At 39.8% G+C, this 19,078-nt stretch overlaps 1 long non-coding RNA gene across 2 annotated transcripts in view; it reads right to left on the bottom strand.

The window, feature by feature from the left end:
* Window positions 1-554: 554 nt before the first annotated feature.
* Window positions 555-19,078, bottom strand: part of LOC105611140 (uncharacterized) — a 33,804-nt gene continuing 15,280 nt past the window's right edge. For both annotated transcript variants that reach the window (XR_003588764.3, XR_006059257.2), the window contains exon 4: window positions 555-5,725. This is a non-coding gene — a long non-coding RNA (uncharacterized LOC105611140). The remainder of the gene's footprint in view (window positions 5,726-19,078) is intronic.

Raw genomic sequence — 19,078 nt, 5'->3', positions numbered from 1 at the left:
CTTAAATAAGCTACAGGGCAGAGTTTCAGTCCCATAGATCTCGAATCCCAAGTTCTCCCAAACTCACACACATATTTAGGCTGCTAGACATCTTCATCTCCCTGATGAATTTATTAAAGCTATGTCAAGCTCGTCTGAATGTCTGGAATTGTCTGAACAGCCGTAATTCCTCGCCCCCGCGAGAGGCCAGTGATCTGGGCTCCTAACAGGATTTAGCTCCCGGGCCGGGCTATTTCCTGTCCTAAGGCTTCCCCTGGGGGCCGTGTGGCGTGTCAGCATCCTGGGCCCTTCTGGCTGAGTCGGGGTGTGCGGAGGGGCCTGCGGCAAGGCTAGAACAGAGGTGTGACCTGCTCACTCCCGACCCCTTCCTTCAGGCGTGCTAAGCTCCCACCGTGAGACCAGCCGCCTCGTGTCCGGCTCAGGCCTCTCACTGGAAAAGCCGGGCGGGCGGGCGGTGGGGGAGCTCCTGGCCCCCTGCTGCCGTTCACCCGTCTCAGACTTGCTCGCTTTACCCACAGACTCTCGTCTCGCCTCCACTCTCATCTTCTTCCTCCTTTTGTCTCACACTCTGAGTGTCCACAGACGTCAAGTGGAGAGAAAGACACGTGGTGTTGATGCTTCAGCGCTGGCACGGAGGGACTTCCTGAAGAAGATACGGCGCCTGGCCGAGCTGTTTTGGAGGCTGCCCATCTATATTTATCACCTCCCTGTGCTGCTTCTTGATTCAAATAGCCTGACAACTCTTGAGCTGGCACGATGCCACCTAGGGTATCAGTCAACGAGCCATCTAGCCATATCAAGGGCGGCTGTTAAGAGCAGGAATCCTGGCCAGGAATTTCTAAACTGCTGCCTGTGAAGAGGTTCTCTGCGTTTTGGCTGGGGAAAACTTCCAAAAATAAAAAGTAGATACTGTGACCATTTGTTTGGACTTTGTAGATGAGTTATCAGTCACCAGGGGCCAGGATAGGACGGCAGAGAAGACAGCATGAAATTAAATCTAATTAATCACCCTGACAGGAAGACAAAAACTCTGTTCCCAGAATAATGGTTGGAAATCTAGGAAATGGAAAAAAATAAAAGCATCTAGCCTTACTAAGATGTATTTAATTCTTTGGAAATTGAAAATCCCGCATGGGGATCCCCTGGGGATCCAGTGGTTAAGACTCCACACTTTCAATGTAAGGGGCTTGGGTTCTATTCTTGGTTGGGGAACTAGGATCCCACATGCTGCTGGGCCTGGGCAAAAATTTAAAAGGAAAGAAAATCTCAGGGGAATAGAAGCATGCAGAAAGTAAACAATGTAGTGATATGAGCAGTGTGTGCACCCCCAGAATTTAGGTGGAAGAGGGTCAGAGCAAACTTTGTTCCAGCTTTGTAATCAGCTTGCTGCACATGGTGTAATTGGTCTAGTTGCTAAGTCTGTCCAACTCTCTGGGACCCTATGGACTGTAGTTCACCAGGCTCCTCTGTCCGTGGGATTTTCCAGGCAAGAATACTGGAGTGGGTTGCCATGCCCTCCTCCAGGGGAATCTTCCTGACCTGGGGATCGAACCCAGGTCTCCTGCATTGCAGGTGGATTCTTTACTGACTGAGCCACCAGGGAAGCCTGCACATGATGTTTGCTTATTGAGACTTTCCTGCTGCTGCTAAGTCGCTTCAGTCGTGTCCGACTCTGTGCGACCCCATAGACGGCAGCCCACCAGGCTCCCCCGTCCCTGGGATTCTCCAGGCAAGAACACTGGAATGGGTTGCCATTTCCTTCTCCAATGCATGAAAGTGAAAAGTGAAAGAGAAGTCGCTCAGTCGTGTCCGACTCTGTGCGACCCCATGGACTGCAGCCCACCAGGCTCCTCCGTCCATGGGATTTTCCAGGCAAGAGTACTGGAGTGGGGTGCCACTGCCTTCTCCGGAGACGTTCCTGATGGAGGAGCAAATCCACTGCCCTTTTAAGTCAGAGCTCTGAGTGGCTTTCAGGGTTGAAAGCCTGGTTGAAAACCTTTGAAGGGTGTGAGATCTTTCACTGGGGCATCAGGCATACATTTTTAAGAGCAGGGGCATTTGAGTCAAAACATTCTCCATGCCTGTTTCCCATCTGTCAAAAAGTAAGGATAGAAACACAACTTTATAAGATGGTTGTGACTAAAGAAGAAACTATACATGAAGAGCTGCCTGCTATTTAGTAAGTTCCCAGTAAGTACTAATGGATGTCTCATTGACCCACCATACACATGACTCACATACAGTCATGGAGTTTTTGTCTTTATCTAAATATTCTTGGGTGTTTTGATGCCGGTTTCCTTTTTCCTGGTCTCCCAGTGGTGTGCTGAAGCCAGCTTGTACTGGCTTGCAAGAATCAACTGTTAAATTTTTAGGGATTTTAAGATCTGATTTTTAAACACTGCCAATAATTAAAAAATAGATGAAAAGGAAAGTGGCAGTTGCTCAGTCGGGTCTCACTCTTTGCGACCCCATGGACTGTGGCCTGTCAGGCTCCTCTGTGAATTCTCCAGGCAAGAATACTGGAGTGGGTCTTCAGGGGATCTTCCTGACCCAGGGTCGAACCTGGGTCTCCTACATTGCAGGCAGATACTTCACCATCTGAGCCACCGGATGAAAAGGAACATATGATTAAGTAAATTACATGTAAAAGTTGGATACTCAAAGTTTCAACTTGATACTCAAAATTCAATACTTCATGATTGTTTCACTGAATTTTACTGTTACCTGTACTCCTGAGGCTATTGACGTCTGTCTCATCTGTGTAGTAGACACTCTGAACAATGGTGCCTGTCAGTGCAGGCTTCCCAGCTTGTGTTCAATGATGTCTCTCTAGTGGCTTGAAAACAGAGATCCCTCTAGTGGCTGCTGTAAGCCATTGCCCTACAAAAACAGGCAAATCCTATAATTGTTTTTCCCAGAGCCAATCACTAAATACTTACCATAATTTTACATATTCCTTCTATGTTTGAAAAAATTGGATTAATTTTATCTGAGTGTATATAAAAGTAATTCTGATAACATTTTTATGCTTTGTAGAATCCAACTCTTCGGAATGAGTCAGGAAACAAAAATTAGTCAGACATATTGCATACCCTAGTAGAGTTCTTTTATGAAGTGAAAAAAATGTGCCAAACAACAGAATTTCCATTTTTAGTGAAAACACAATGTCTCTAAAACATTTAATAAGCTTTTAAGTGGATGTGAATTTATCAAACCTTCTGATTTCTTCTGGTTATTTGTTTAAGTATCTGAAATTTTACCTATTCTTGATTTGGAGGAATTACTAAAAATCCTACAGTTACTGCTATTTGTCTTCATGTACAGAGAGAAGTTTCTAAATAAAAATACTGTGTCGATGCTGCTTTGTTTTTTAAAATGAAAAATTACCCAGCTCAGTGCCTGGCACAGGCTAGAAATGGAGTGTAAAAAGAGGAAGGAGAATGAGATTTTCATTTGGAAGACTTGGGGCCAAGCACTGCTCATCCCTTCCGTTTCTGAGACCTTGGGCAGCAATCATTAAGCATCTGGAAGGCCAGCACAACGTGGGTGTGCACTGCTAGCGTGCCACAGGGTGTTGGGAGGACTATATGAAGGATCCGGACATACAGTAGACTCTTCAACACATGTTAATTTACTGTGGAATCTAATTAGTGTTTATTGACTAAATGAATTTAGATCAACTGAGTATTAAAAGAGCCTCAGCATATGCAAGGGAGGAAAACCAGAAGACCAAATTTCTTTGGAGTAACTCACTTAATTTTGTCTGAATTAAACAACATGTCTCCCAATTTAGTAATCTAATGTCTCCAGAAGCCTTTTTTCACCTTGGCAACTGCCCACCACCTACAAAAACAAGTTTCAGACTCTGTTCTCCCGGTTCCCTTTCTTTACCTGACCTTCAGAGTCTTCCAAAATCCCTCTCTACTCTCTTGTTTCTTACCTACTCTGGGGGTCTAGCCCAAGTGCTCCACTCCAGCCAAGCCTGATCCTTATAACTTTTTGATTCAGCCATATTCTTTTTTAAAAAATTAATTTTATTGGTGTATAACTGCTTAACAGCGTTGTTAGTTTCTCCTGTACAGCAAAGTGGATCAACTGTATGTATACATGTATCCCCTCTTTGCTTGGATTTCCTCCCAGTTTAGGTCACCACAGAGCACTGAGGAGAGTCCCCTGAGCTATACACAGCTCTCATTAGTTATCTGCCAGCCCTGCTCTTGATTTTAACTTTTCTTCACCCAAAATGTCATCCTTTCCACTTTTGCAGAGAGGAAGATAATGATCATCTTTCAGTCACAATTGTTCATTCTTTTCTCAATACTTCTTGGTGATCTTCTCATACCACCAAGATTAACTCTTGATTTCCCCAACCTTTCAATTCCTAAAGTCCTTAATAACAACACCTCTCATTAGTGCCTTGATGTTTTGGCCTATCAGTATGAATATATTTATCTCATCACCTAGAGAGTCAACTTCTTGATAGTTCGATTTTCTGTAACTCTCTCCTCATCACCCAGAGCTTAGCACTATGCCAGGCAGACAGCGTGCACTTAGTAAACGCTGAGATCTGCATGTGACACTCAGCTTGTTTTTTCCTCCCTAACTATCTTTTTCTTTCCTTTACCTTTTCATAGATTTGAGAGGAAAATTGCAGTTTGGGAATTCAATATTCCAGAAATTTTAGATTTTATTTAATATAAAACAATGAACTTCTGGTTATTAAATAGATTAAAATAACATAAAAATCACTAAATATGTCACGAAAGAACATCAATCATCAATTTTTCCCACTAGTGAAAGATACTCTCTGCTTATATAAGGTTCAGAAAGAATAAATTACATGAAAAACTGATCTAAGACCAAGACTAATAAATCAATTCGTAATGTTATAGCTATTCAGTTGACTTTCTGTCTAGCTGACTTACTTTTCAGGCTCCACAGGTACTGTTTAATTTAGACTACTGGGGTTCTTTTCCCCCTTGTCATCAGTCTTCTCACCCACAATCCGAAGAAAGCCAGAATGAAAAGTCAGAAGTAACAAAGGAAAGCAGGAATTATTTACAATTTTTTTCCTAACTGAATACTTTGACCCTCCTCTTTCTCTCTACTAAACCTTTAAAACAATCCTTGAAGTGCTAGGGTACTCTTTTTAAAGTATGGCTTACATTTTCTGAAACAATGGAGTGAAAGAATGAATGTGATACAGCTAAGCAGACAGAAGTCACACAGGTCCAAGTTAGTTTAAAGGAAAATAAATATATAAAGAGACAGGGAAAAAAAACAAGCCAGATCTTTCATGTCGTGTAACCCTAATGTGCTAACAGGAGACGTACAGTGTTATGATTCAGTCATATCCCTCGTTGCTACATATGCCACTGTTTGCTTACACAGCTTGCTTCACGACTCGAGATGCGTGTCACATTTATAAAAGTTTATCCAAGATTGAAAATCAGTTTGTGAAAGAGAGTGTAAGAAACAGGGCATTCAATATAATCAAAATTCAACTGACTTCCAGCACATATATTTTTTTCATAGCAGATTGAGAGGGCATCTTTAATCGATAATCCCCCAGAGGTTTATGGAATTAGAGCAGGGATAACCACTTGTGCTTACAGACTTTTATTGTTCTCTCCTGATTGGATCAGCAAATCATGAGCATCTTCTTTTATCAACATGAGGATTACACAGCAGCTGGTAGATAGTCTCAATGGGGAGGGCCAGCGAACTGTAATAGAAAAAAATGAATTCTTAACAAGAAATCTGCTTGTTAAGTTGCCCTCTCAAAGCTCTCCCAAATTTGTATTTTTGGCTTGACACCAAAAATAGTCAGATTGCTTCAAACAAGTCAGTTACTCTTAGCATATAAATGAAATAACTTTCATTATTCCACCGTCACATCCCATGGACATCCATTGCGTCCCATTATTACAAGTTCTCCCTCTGCCTCACTCCCCTTAATTTTTTTTTTTACCACTTTCATCTTAAAAAAAAAAAAAATCAGAAGCCCTTCCTTGTAAATTGCATTGACTTCACTCCTATTTCCTTCCAATTTTCATCTATTTTAAAATGAAGTTTCTGGCCCATTTAGAAACAAATTTGGCTTAGTGACTGACTGGTTATTTCCGTGCCTGCCATGTAAATTTAGAACAGGCAGTCAAGTGGAAGGGCTCAATATTTTAGAAGAAAATCAGAGAAGAGGAAGAATCCTTTAAAGTCATCTAGAGTCCTTCGTTTTCCTGGTAAGTAAAAGATGAAGCAAGTCTCTTTCCCCTCCCTTAAAATAAAAACTGGTAAAAAGAAAGACTCTTGGCTACAAATTTAATCAGATTTTTTGTAGCTGACCACCTCAAAGCTTGAGCAGGGTCTTTGTGAAAAAGCCAAACGGCATCTGTAAGAAGTCTGTGCTTCTGGCTCAGGTGGCTCAGCTCTCAGTCTCCTGTTTCTGGCTTGCTCCCTTCCATCCTCCTCCGCATCTTCAGAGTCTACCTCCTTTAGGGCAAAAGGAGGTTGCTCACACATAAGAAGCGTCATACTTAAATATGCAGGGAAAGCAAGCTATCTTAAAATATCCTTCACTGTTTTCTGTTTTAACTAAAAGGAACATGTAAGTCAGAAAAAAATGGCTTATTCATTTTGGGTGATGTTCTTTTTAGAATTCAGTGCTTCAAGGAAGAAAAGAAGTTTAATTTGTAAGACATTTGGAAAATACAACAAGGGATTAAGTTGACCTCTGGTATCTAGTTGAATTCCACGAATAATGGTTTCTAATAAGTGGAAGTTGGGCATATTTTCAGAATTAGTATATCAAAGGAATCCTCAACACATTGAAAATCACCTGTGTGTCCCATTTATGGGTACCTTTGATCTATTTATGAGAACAGAGTTTCAATTTAGCTTTTTCTTCTTGTCTCCCCTGACAGCAGGACCATGAGCTCTGTTAGGATCTGCTTTTTATGTGTATTTTTCTTGAAACAAACCTTTTTTCTTCCCATTATTAAGTCATACTAACCAGATCTGGGCTAATACCAGGGAGTGGTGCCCTCACCCAGCAAGCTCTGAGCAGCAGGCCCACTATAGGTCCCTGCTACTGAGTCATCAGTTTCCTCTCTTAACTGATGTCTTAGATCTGCTAAATTCCTTCTCGTAATGTGTGTCATTGGGTTAAGCAATTTCTGTTCATTTCATTGAATTCTTGTCTGTCTTTTCTGTTTCCCACTAACTAGAATAGAATGTCTTACAAGGCAGAGAAACCCTGGCAACTTCACAAACAAAACAAATGAGTGAATAAGCTAGAAGCTGTGATTAGGCCCTGACTCAGTGGTGTTTGCATTCATGAACAAGATTGCTAATATCTCTAGGAACGTGGTCCTAAGAAACACCACAAATATTGCACCAAATTCATTCTTGTATACATTCTTCCCCGGTGACTCGGATGGTAAATAAACTGCCTGAAATGTAGGAGACCCAGGCTTGATCCCTGAGTCGGGAAGATCCCCTGGAGAAGGGACTGGCATCCCACTCCAGTATTCCTGCCTGGAGAATTCTGTGGATAGAGGAGCCTGGTGAGCTACAGTCCGTGGAATTGCAGAGTCGGACACAACTCAGCAACTAACAGTTCAATTCATACATACTTCATCTCCTCCCGATCCCCTTTCCTGCTATGCTTTTGTTTAATGTAGTTTAAGATTTCTTACTGTTTTAAATGAATCGATGAGGAAATCTGTGGAAATATCTGAGCCTTAGGACAACCGGGGACATTTTTGAGATCAAAGGAACTTTTTACCTATTTAAATCTTCCCTGGTGGCTCAGCTGGTAAAGAATCCGCCTGCAATGTGGGAGACCTGGGTTCGATCCCTGGGTTGAGAAGATCCCCTGGAGAAAAGAAAGGCTACCAACTCCACTATTCTGGCCTAGAGAATTCCATGGACTGTAAGCGGAATTTCCATGGGGTCACAAAGAATCAGACAACATTGAGAGACTTTTACTTTCAGAGAAACAAAAGTCCTTAAGACAATGATTCCTCAAAGTGTTATTCTTCTGAAAACTATTCAGTTAAAGGGTTCTTTACCACTGCATGGATGATAATAAAATGTCCTTTGCCTAATTAATAGTTATTATTGGTTAAGCTGATTGAAGTAAGAGAATTATGGCCGGCTGTAAAACACTCTTCACGAGTGGTAAGAGGAACTAGCAGCTGGTTTTCCACTTGGTATGCAATCGTGTCCAACCCTTTGCAACTCCTATGGACTGTATCCCACCAGGCTCTTCTGTCCATGGGATTCTCCAGGTAAGAATATTGGAGTGAGTTGCCATTTCCTTCTCCGAGGATTTAACCCACCCGGGGATGGAACCCCGTCTCTTACATCTCCTGCATTGCAGGTGGATTCTTTACCCACTGAGTTGTCTGAGAAGCCCTTCTACTTGCTATAAATATTTTAAATTAAAATTTGAAAAAAAAAAGATTTGCTCACTGGTTTTCAATTTGTGTAATAGCAGGAATGTTTAGTTACTGTAGCGATAAAGGGATGTCTTTCCCTTCAAGCGCAGCTTTTTAATTCTGTTAACAATAACTATGAATAATAATGGTAGTTTCCTGCTGGGTGATAAGAAAATGAGTTGCACAATGAGACTCTCATTCTTTTCTAGTTTCCAAGAATTTCACGGTTTTAGTTGTTCACTTTTAATATTTGCATTTCCAGACAAAGAGTCGCTGCTGTCCATCAGGAGCTCTTAGAGTGAGGATAGTGAATAGATGTATGTTAGAAGTACCTAAATGGGACTTGCATTAGAAGTACGGGTACCCCCCCACACACACACACAGTCTGGAATTCTGTGTTTTTGGCCTCTAGGACCTTCTTTCCATACCCTTGACAGTTCCCTTTCACCTCATCACCCATTTGATCTCAAATACTGATGTTTTCCAGGGTCTAGTTCCCAAGTCGTTTCTACTCTGCACGCTCCTTTCAGATACCCTCAGTTTCTTTGTTGTTTTAACATATTAATGGTTAATGTATTAATGATGCAAAACGCATATTGTCTAGCCCTGCCTTCTCCCTACGCACTAAGGAAAAGCTAGTGAGTCTACTAAGTACTTAATGGTCATTCGTTTCCCCACATCTGCTTCTTTTTATATTTTCAAATATTGGTTAATCACACCACTACCCATTACATCACTGTAGCCAAAAGTCTGTGGATTGCTTGAGAATTCTTTTTCCCCCTCACATTCTTGATTATACCTAATCAGTCTTCAAGTTCTGATAGTTCTACTTCTTAAATATTTATCAGTTCTGTTCTCTCCACCTTTATCTTCACTGCTACAGCCCTTTATCTGGGCTGGGAACATTTTTGCCTAAAATGTTACAATAGTCTCTTAACTGGACTCCTTATTCTTAGATCGGACTGCTCACATTTATCATCTACCTAAAATGAAATTCAACCACATCGCTACCCTCACTAAAATTTTTCAATGGCTTTCCACCACCTCTAGGATAAAATGTGGAGTTTTTCACATGGAATTCAAGGTTATTCTCCACATCCCAGCCTCTCTTTTCTACCATCCCCCACTTCATACTCTAGGCTAAATGGTATTGAAGTGTTCTAATCCCTCACTCATCAGCCTTCAAAAGTGTAATACCTTAAACACGATATTCTGATGAAGTTTTCCACAAAATCATTGTGGAAATCAGATTTTTTTTAAAAAGCATTCATTACTTTTGTTTTAATGAGATAGATACTTTGTTAATGAAAGAAGGAGAAGATCTTGTCTGGTTCTTATTTATAAATGATAGTCAACCAAAACTATTTATTCTCCCCAAAATAATGACATGTTGGAAGCACTCCTTATTGGTTTACTTATTTTACTTCCAATGACCTTAGACTTTTGTTTCAAACATCTTCCAAAGATGAATAGCTATTATAATGTACAACAATACTTGTATTATTATAATATAAATGATCTTTCTAACACATAACAAAGAGACTATTTGAGCTTTTTTTTTTTTTTTTTTTTTTAGCTGAGGACCAGGATTTAGAGGTGAATCTATAGGTCTCAACAGTCACGAAGTACATGGTTGAGACTGTTCGTGTATACAAGTTGTCCTACCCCTTGGGAGAAATGTAAAAAATTTCATAAAACAGAATCTTCTTTGTAACTTGAGTTTCTCTATCTATCTTTAAAAATTTCTGTCAGTAAAGCAGACTGACTTAGTATGGAAACCTCTCGTTAAAAATGGAGGTGCTAAACAAAATGAAATACAACCTAAGGATGCACCTGCACACACACAGGAATAAATAGCTGATATTTTTTAATTGACAGGTGGTGTGCCCAAGTCGCGAAATCTCCCAGTGACCACCAGGGAGCCAATATCTGATGCAAAAGCAAGAGAGTTTTATTACCAAGCTCGAGCTGGGGCTCCCACCGATACTGACGCTGCGGCTATAGGGAGGAGCCCTGAGTTCTGGGTCACAATGCTTATATAGGGTATTCTCCCCCGAGAAATTTGAAAAACAGGAGTTTCCAGGTTGGGAGATATCTAATTGGTTACCTTCTGTGGAAGGGTTAGGTGTTAGTTTCTGATTGGTTTTTATTTTCCTGGGCTGGCCACGGGTTCTGATTGGTTCCCATTACCTAGGTAGACCACGAGTTCCTGAACGTTAAGTCAGGAAATTTTGGTCTGGGGTCTGATTGGCTCGAGGGTGGTGGGGTGGGGTCAGGGGATTTCCAAAGGCTCTTGGATTTTCAAAGGCTCTTTTCCTGGAACCTTACAAAATGGAGTTTTTCTATGGACAAAATGGAGTAGCTTAGGTCCTTCACAGGGAAATTCTAAGTCATCAGGAGAGAAAACGCTCAGCTAATGTGAAAGCCTTGTGATCAGATACCTCAGAGGATCCCGACTGGCAGTGAGGACTGATGTTTCATTAAGACAAATAGTAAGCTTAGTCCTTTGTTGTGAACTGCAATACTCTAGCGGAAAATGCCTTGACGTGTATATGGAACATCCGAAAGGATGGTAAATGGGTGACAGGAAAGTTTGTTTTGGCCTAAAGCTGAGTGGGAAAAAAAAGCTCTATTGGAAAGTTGAAAAGCCTGTGTCAGACACGGACATGGGATCCAAATATATATATTACTACCTTTGTGTGGGATTCTTTAGGTTGAAAAATAACAATGATGTGATTCTGGACCAAAGAATACTTTAGCGTAACCAGTAGAAGCAAATAGAAAACTGCTTGTGGCAGCAGTTCAAAAACACAGAATACTTAGGACTCCCGGCAGGGACAAAAATTCCCAACTGAAGATGAATCCCAGTAGGAAAAAATTGCTAACTACCGGACTGACATTTGTTATGAGGGAAAGGTAGTAGATACGAACACTAGGAGGATTAAGACTTTGTAACAATTTGAACTATTAGAGCAATCTAAAAAGACTGTAAAATAAATTAATGTATGGATATTTAAGAGATAAAAGACTAGAAACCAAAAGCAAAGAGAGAAGACAAATATGAAAAGAACTAAATAAAATTTATAAAAATAATACAACTAAAAAGGGAAACAGTGAATTGGACGACATTTCTAAGGAAACGGTTTAAAAGGAAGAATGGAGACACATAGAGATGCCAAGTATCAAAGAGCAGGTAAGAGAAATGGAGAATAGAATGACAACCAGAAAACTCTAACGGGAACTCCAGAAAGAGAAAAGAAGAAATTATATTTAAGGAGAAGATAGATGAAGAAGTCAATATTAATGAAAATATGAGTTTACACACTGAAAACACACAGGTCTTAAGTAGAATAAAGGAAAAAAATTCCTATATAGATACATTGTAGTGAAACTACAAAATTCCAAAGACAAAGGAAAAATTTTAAAAACCACCAGAGGAAAAGCACAGATTACCTACAGAGAAACAATTATTACACTGATAGCCATAATGCTCTCAGCAAGAATAAAGGCAGAAAGACTGAAAATATCCATACAATGCTAAAACATGTAAACCTAGCATTCTGTACCCCAGGGAATGTCTCCAAGCATGAGAATAGAATAAAGACATTTCTAAAGAAGGCTAGGGGGTAGCTGTTAGCACTCACACACGCAAGTACTGTGTGTGCACCAAATTACTGCTGAATTACTCAGAGATACATTTTGGCGAGAAAGGAACTGAATCTGTAGTGTGAGATTGTGGCAGCAGGGAGCAAAGAAATAGTAAACACATAATTAGATCTAAATAAGTTATAACTTTAAATATGTATGTACATGTGTGTGTTATATTTGGATAATTGGAGTATATTTTAAAACAGTGTGTGATATCTCTATTCAACATTATATTGAGTGTCCACTCAGGCATGGTGAGAAATAAAAGGTTAAATTGGGAAGAAAGAAACAAAACTATAACTATACAGAGATTATCTTATTGATTATGTAAAAATCCCACAAGAATCTACAAATAGAATATATGAGTGTCCTGAATGCTTGCTACATACATTAGTAATATATTAAAGTTAATTATATTCTTAATGATCTACAATACAGGAAATGTGATTTTTAAAGATATCATTTAAAATAAGAACACAATTGCTGGTACTTCGGAATACCTCTTAAAATACGCAGAAGTGTATGAGATATTATGGAAAGATCTTAAAGGAGACTTAAGTAAATGGGAAGATTATAAAATGCTAATAGATTAAACATTCAATATATAAAGATGTCAGTTCTACCCATTAATTTTAAATTTACTTTAATCACAATAAAATCCCAGTGTGTGTGTGTAACTAAAGAACTGATTCTAAACATTCAGTTAACCAAAAAAGAGACAAGACTAGCCCAGGCAAATTTTTTTTTAAAGGATTACGCTGCAGAGAATCTCACTACTACATATTGTTATTTATACTTTTTTAACAAGCACAGCATTAGTACAGAGATAGCTAAGTAAAGCAGTGAAACAGACTAGAAAGGCCATATATGGAAACTTGATCTATGACAGAGGAAGCATTGCAAAGCCACAGGAAAGGATAGTTTTAATCAACAGTCTTGGGACAAATGGTTTTCCATGTGGAAATAATACAATTTGATTCCCACTTTATACTACACAGAAAAATTAATTCAAGCTGAATTAAGACAAAAATGTAAAAATAAAACCCTGAAACCCTGGACCTATAGGAGGAAAAGAAATGAGAATATTTTATAATCATGGAGAGAAAATCTTTAAGTAAGACACAAAAATTGCAAATCATAAAGGAAGAGAGTTATAAATTAGATTGTATTGAAATTTTAAATGTCTATTATCAAAAGATACCACAAAAAAATAAAAAGAAAATCTATATATCAGAAGAAATTGTTTGCAATACAATGTAATACTATGCGGTGTATTTACCTATCTGATAGGTAAAATGTTGATGAGGATGTAAATTGAAAAAAAAGCATGTTGTAAAATATGTTCAGTATAATACTTATATTCATCAAAATTGCACAAAACAATACTGTATGGTATTACGAGTATATTTACTGGAATGAGTTGCCATTTCCTTCTCCAGGTGCCCTTCCCGAGCCAGGGATCAAACCTGGGTCTCCTGCGTAGCAAGGAGACTCCACCATCTTAGCTACCAGGGAAGTCCATTTATATATTATAAAAATGTAAAGATGTGCATGGAAAAGACACTTGCCAATCTTAGCACAGTGATAGTCATTGGACATGAAAGATTAAGCAGTCTGAAAACCAAAATGACAAAGTGTTATTCTAGGTAGTGGGTACTAGGTAACAATTTCATTTTTTCTGTAATTTTTCTGTGTGTCTAAAACATCTCATAATTAAAATCTAAACAAGCCTTGACTTCTAAATGAAAAATATGTAGGGACATGTGGGCATATATTTGATTAATTAGAGGATATTTAAAAATACTGTGTGTAAAAAAAAAAAAATACTGTGTGATACTTCTATTAACATTGTATCGGCTTTTTTTTGTTGTCTTTCCTTTTGAAAAGATTTATTTATTTGGCTGCAGTGGGTCTCTGTTGCCGTGCATGGGCTTTCTCTAGCTGTGGTGTGCAGGTTCCTCCTCCCAGCGCTCCTCTTGTTGCAGATCATGGGCTTTGGAATGCTGCTCCGTAGTTGGGGCACATGGGTTTAGTTGCCCTGAGGCATGTGGGATCTTCCAGGACCAGGGATTGAACCCAAGCTCCATGCATTGGCGGCTGGATCCTTAATCACTGGACCACCAGGGAAGTCCTTGTATTGGATTTTTTAAGAAACAATGGCAATATTATTCTTATAAGAGTCTTATGCCTTAATCTGGGCGATCTTCTGGACTCCTCTGTCCATGGGATTCTCTAGGCATGAATAGTGGAGTGGGCTGTCATACCCTCCTCCAGGGGATCTTCCCAGCCAGGGCTCAAACCCGAGACTCTTCTGTCTCCTGCACTGGCAGGCAGGTTCTTTACCACTAGCGCCACTTGGGAAGCCAATTACATTACCCAAGTGTTACAACTACCCTGAGTCACCAGCTTTGATCGGTAGAAGAGTGAACAAACCATGTTTTCAGTCTGGGGGCACATCTGTGTCCCTATGTGATGCTCTCTCTGAAGATAATAAGTGTACGGAAGATGGTCAGAATGGAATTGAAAATTGGAGGTAGATAAATCTAGTCTCCTAATAAACTGAATTACTGAACATGTCAAAGGGCATAGGCATAACTTAATAACATTAGAAAATCCAGCATAAAGCAAGGAGTTGTGGATGGCCGAGTCTAATTTCCATTTGGAGAGGTTTTGGTTTACATTTCTCTTTTAGATGAGGCTGCAGAAGAGGGCATGGACAGCAGGGCTGTTTCAATATTTTTGTCTCTCTCGGTCACACCCTGCTGCCTCTCGTTTGGCAGTGATGTTCTAGCCTTGCATGCTTGCTGAAGAGGTGTTTGGCTGCTAAACACTAATGAGCTTTTCCTATTCACTTCCCACAGCCAGATTTAGGAATTCTTTCTATGAAGGTGACTGAGCTGCCTGAGGTACTGCTGGCAAAGCCAATTAAAGACCTGATCTGCCTGAATAAAAATTATGGCTGCAAGGTTCTCCACCATTTGGCACAAGACTCTCAAGCTCTGCCAGTTCCCCTCCTCCGCAGCCTTTGTCCCTCTCCAGCTCCTGGCAAGGAAAGCCACAAGCCCCTCTGGATTCCCTGGTACTCCCACTACCCCTGTGATCTGTGTTTACTCCTGGGATAACCCTTGACGCTTGGAACATAGCATATGTCTTCAGATTCTGTGTTTATGATTTGTGGCCCCTTTAGGGCCAGAACTACATCTTAAAGTATGCAGGTGACTTGCTCACTGTGGACCTACGATGTTTATGGAAAAATATATCTGTTGAATGCCTACAATGAAAGAAATTGTAGGATTACATATACAAAATGCCTTTGTCTATTCCAATTTAGTGATCCTGGAACACACACACACTGAAAATATTTTTGAAATTGTTTTTGTTTTATATTACTATCTCTGTTACACCTTCCTTAAATTGATGTAGCATTCTCTATTACTTTTAAAAAATATTCTAAATTGTGACAGTTTTGTTATTTAAGGGCTTCTCTAATGCCTCAGATGATGAAGAATCTGTCTGCAATGTAGGAGACTCAGGTTCAATCCCTGGGTCAGGAAGATCCCCTGGAGAAGAGGATACCTACCCATTCCAGCATTCTCACCTGGAGAATTCCATGGACAGAGGCTGACGGGCTATGTCCATGGGCACAGAAAAGATCAAGACATGACTGAAAGAGTAACACTTTCACTTTTTTTTTTTTTTAACATTTCTGTATTACTTTTAAAATATATTCTAAATTGTGACAAAATTTTGTTATTTTAACGGTGAATGTGAATTTTGGAATTAGTTAAAAGCCACATAGTTTATTTTAATCAAAACATACAAAAGCCATCACATGGGATATCTCAAATCTGCCAGAATTCTGTGTAAAGTGCATGAGTTTCTTCCTAGCCTTAGAGATAAAAGGTTTATCACGGATGTCTACTCCAATCTAGGACGGTTTCACTCTGAATTCCTTTATATGAAAGAGAAATTAACTATCTAGTGTAGGCTGTGACTCTTTGAGGTTATTTTAAAACTTGTAACCAAACAAAATTAATGTAGTTAAGACTGTGTAGCTAGACAGCATATTAAAAAGCAGAGACATTACTTTGCCAACAAAGGTCCATCTAGTCAAAGCTATGATTTTCCAGTAGTCATGTATGGATATGAGAGTTGGACTATAAAGAAAGCTGAGCACCAAAGAATTGATGCTTTTGAACTGTGGTGTTGGAGAAAACTCCTGAGAGTCCCTTGGACTGCAAGCAGATCCAACCAGTCCATCCTAAAGAAAATCAGTTCTGAATTGGAAGGACTGATGTTGAAGCTGAAACTCCCAATACTTTGGTAACCTGATTCAAAGAACTGACTCATTGGAAAAGACCCTGATGCTGGGAAAGATTGAAGGCAGGAGAAGAAGGGGACGACAAAGGATGAGATGGTTGGATGGCATCACTGACTTGATGGACATGAATTTGAATAAACTCCGGGAGTTGGTGATGCTACAGTCCATGGGGTGGCAGAGTTGGACACAACTGAGCAACTGAACTGAACTGAACTGAAGAATGTATAGAGTACCTAAGGATATGTCCTGTGTCAACAAACTGGCAGACATCAACCTTTTCAAAAAACAATTTTAGTTGTTTATTTATTTGTGACTGTGCTGGGTCTTTGCTGCTGCGTGAACTGTCCTCCAGCTGCGGAGAGCATGGGCTACTCTATAGCTGCGGTGTGTGGCCTTCTCACTGCCGCGTCCTCTTTTTTTACGGAGTGTGGGCTCCAGGGCACACAGGCTTCAGTAGCAGCGTGTGGGCTCAGTATTTGTGGCTCCCGGGCTCGAGAGCACAGGCTCAATAGTTGTGACGCAGGGTTTAGTTGCTTCACACATGTGGGATCTTCCTGGATCAGAGATGGAACCCACGTCTCCTGCATTGGCAGGCAGATTCTTTACCACTGAGCCACCAGGGAAGCCCCCGACATCAGATTTTTATCTAACCTGAAGCTCAGAAAATTACAATTCACTATCTTCAGGCATTTATTTAGTCTTCCAGCTCTATAGTAACAGGATCTGAAACCATCATCTTATTGTCTCTTTGCAAGAATTTCTGGCTGACCCCAGCATGCCTATGGTAATCAGGGTCAATGGTTGAGCTCACTTCTCTTATTAATTTATATTTTCATTCATAATTATAGACTGTGTTCATGAATAATGAATACCAGACAACTGTCACCTAAACATTCCATAGAAGGCCTGTGGCTCATCAAATAAGGTTTTTATGATTTTTGGTCTTTTATTTTTAAGAGTTCCTGTTTATATTATTGCTGTCTAAAGTATTAATCTATTGTTAACAAGGTGCTTAGGTTCTATGTGTTGTGTCAGTAGAAACCCAAAAATAGCTTATTAAGAGTTGATGAAATTTGTTTCGTGTTCTGTTTTCCCCCACTTGAGAATATTAGATTTTAATGAATAATTCAGTGGCTTAAAGTTAATTCCCATATCACTGCTATCCCTCTTGAACAAACCAAACAACACTAATAAATAAATAACAAAGAGATACCAGACAATTTGAGATGTTCTCATAATGCTAACAATACTATAGCTGAAAACAAGTTCTGGGAACTCAGAAATTAGTCCACAAAGACATTGGGGGCTTGATGCTTTAATGACAGCTCTTGTATTTGGCCCTTCAGAAATGTAATACGATAAAAAGTTGCCTATTCCTCTTACCTTCTTTCCTAGCAATCCTAGTTGATTATTTAACAAATGTTTGTTACAAGCCTATTATGTGCCAAACATCATGTTCGACACTGGACAAAATATTTCTTGACTCCAAAGAGTTCCAATAACTTCAGCAAGTGTAGAGAGCTTATATTTCATCTATGAAAAAATATTACTGATGACCACATACCCATAAAGACTGGTATACCTTAAACACATGAAAAGAGATTGTATAGCAATCTAAAATGAAACAGACAAACCTGCAAAGTTAGCCTCTATCCTGACAATTATAATAATATATAATACTTGAAAATTAACCTCTATCTAATGTTTCTTTGCCAGTTTGTGCTGTTACAACAAAGTGCAGTAGACTGGGTGGTTTATAAACAACAGGAATTTATTTATTGATGTTCTGGAAGCTTGGAAGACCAAGAAAGGAATGTCAACATAGGTAGGGTTCTGGTGAGGATTCTCTTCCAGGCTGCAGATGGCTGTCTTCTTGAATCCTCACATGATGGAAAGAGGTTAATAAACCTCTCTGGGGTCCCTTTTATGAGGTTGCTAATCCTACTCATGGGCTTCCCAAGTGACTCAGTGGTAAAGAATATGCCTGCCAATGCAGGAGACATTGGTGAGTTTGATCCCTGGGTCAGAAAGATCCCCTGGAAAAGGAAATGGCAACCCACTCCAGTATTCTTGCCTGGGAAATCCTATGAACAAGGAAGCGTGGCGGGCTACAGTTCATGGGGTCACAGAAGAATTGTACATGACTCACCAGCTAAGCAACCGTAACAATCCTACACACACAGGCTTCACGTCTTCCCATCTGCGAATACTGCCATGTTTGGGCATGGAATTCCAACATACGAATTTTGGAGGAACACAAGCATTTTGTCCACTGCACAGCGTGTACAAGTCTTGGGAGGTAACTGCTGTTATTGCTCCTTTATACAAATAAGGAAACTGGGCATCACTAAAGCTCCACTACTTATCCAAAATGACATCATCCATGAGAATTTAAACACGGACTTGACACAGGCAGTCTCAAGGTGAAGACTTTTTCAAAACCCTTTTTGTTTAATAGGAACTGCTCGTATTCCTCAGATGTTTAAATACTTGTGAAAAGTCTTCTCCAGAGTGGGAACTTGTGTTCAGCATATCCCATAAGATACAGCTTGTGGCAGTCTTGCATTTCTAAAAACACATGTTTTCAGGCTCAGACTCTTCCTTCAAATGGGGCACAGCATGACCATTCAGAGTGGTCACTCTGGACTTCTCAAAATGGAAAGGAATTTCA

This window comes from Ovis aries, chromosome 3, assembly GCF_016772045.2.
Source record: "Ovis aries strain OAR_USU_Benz2616 breed Rambouillet chromosome 3, ARS-UI_Ramb_v3.0, whole genome shotgun sequence".
Lineage (NCBI taxonomy): Eukaryota > Metazoa > Chordata > Mammalia > Artiodactyla > Bovidae > Ovis > Ovis aries.
This window is presented reverse-complemented; position numbering and strand designations above follow the sequence as displayed.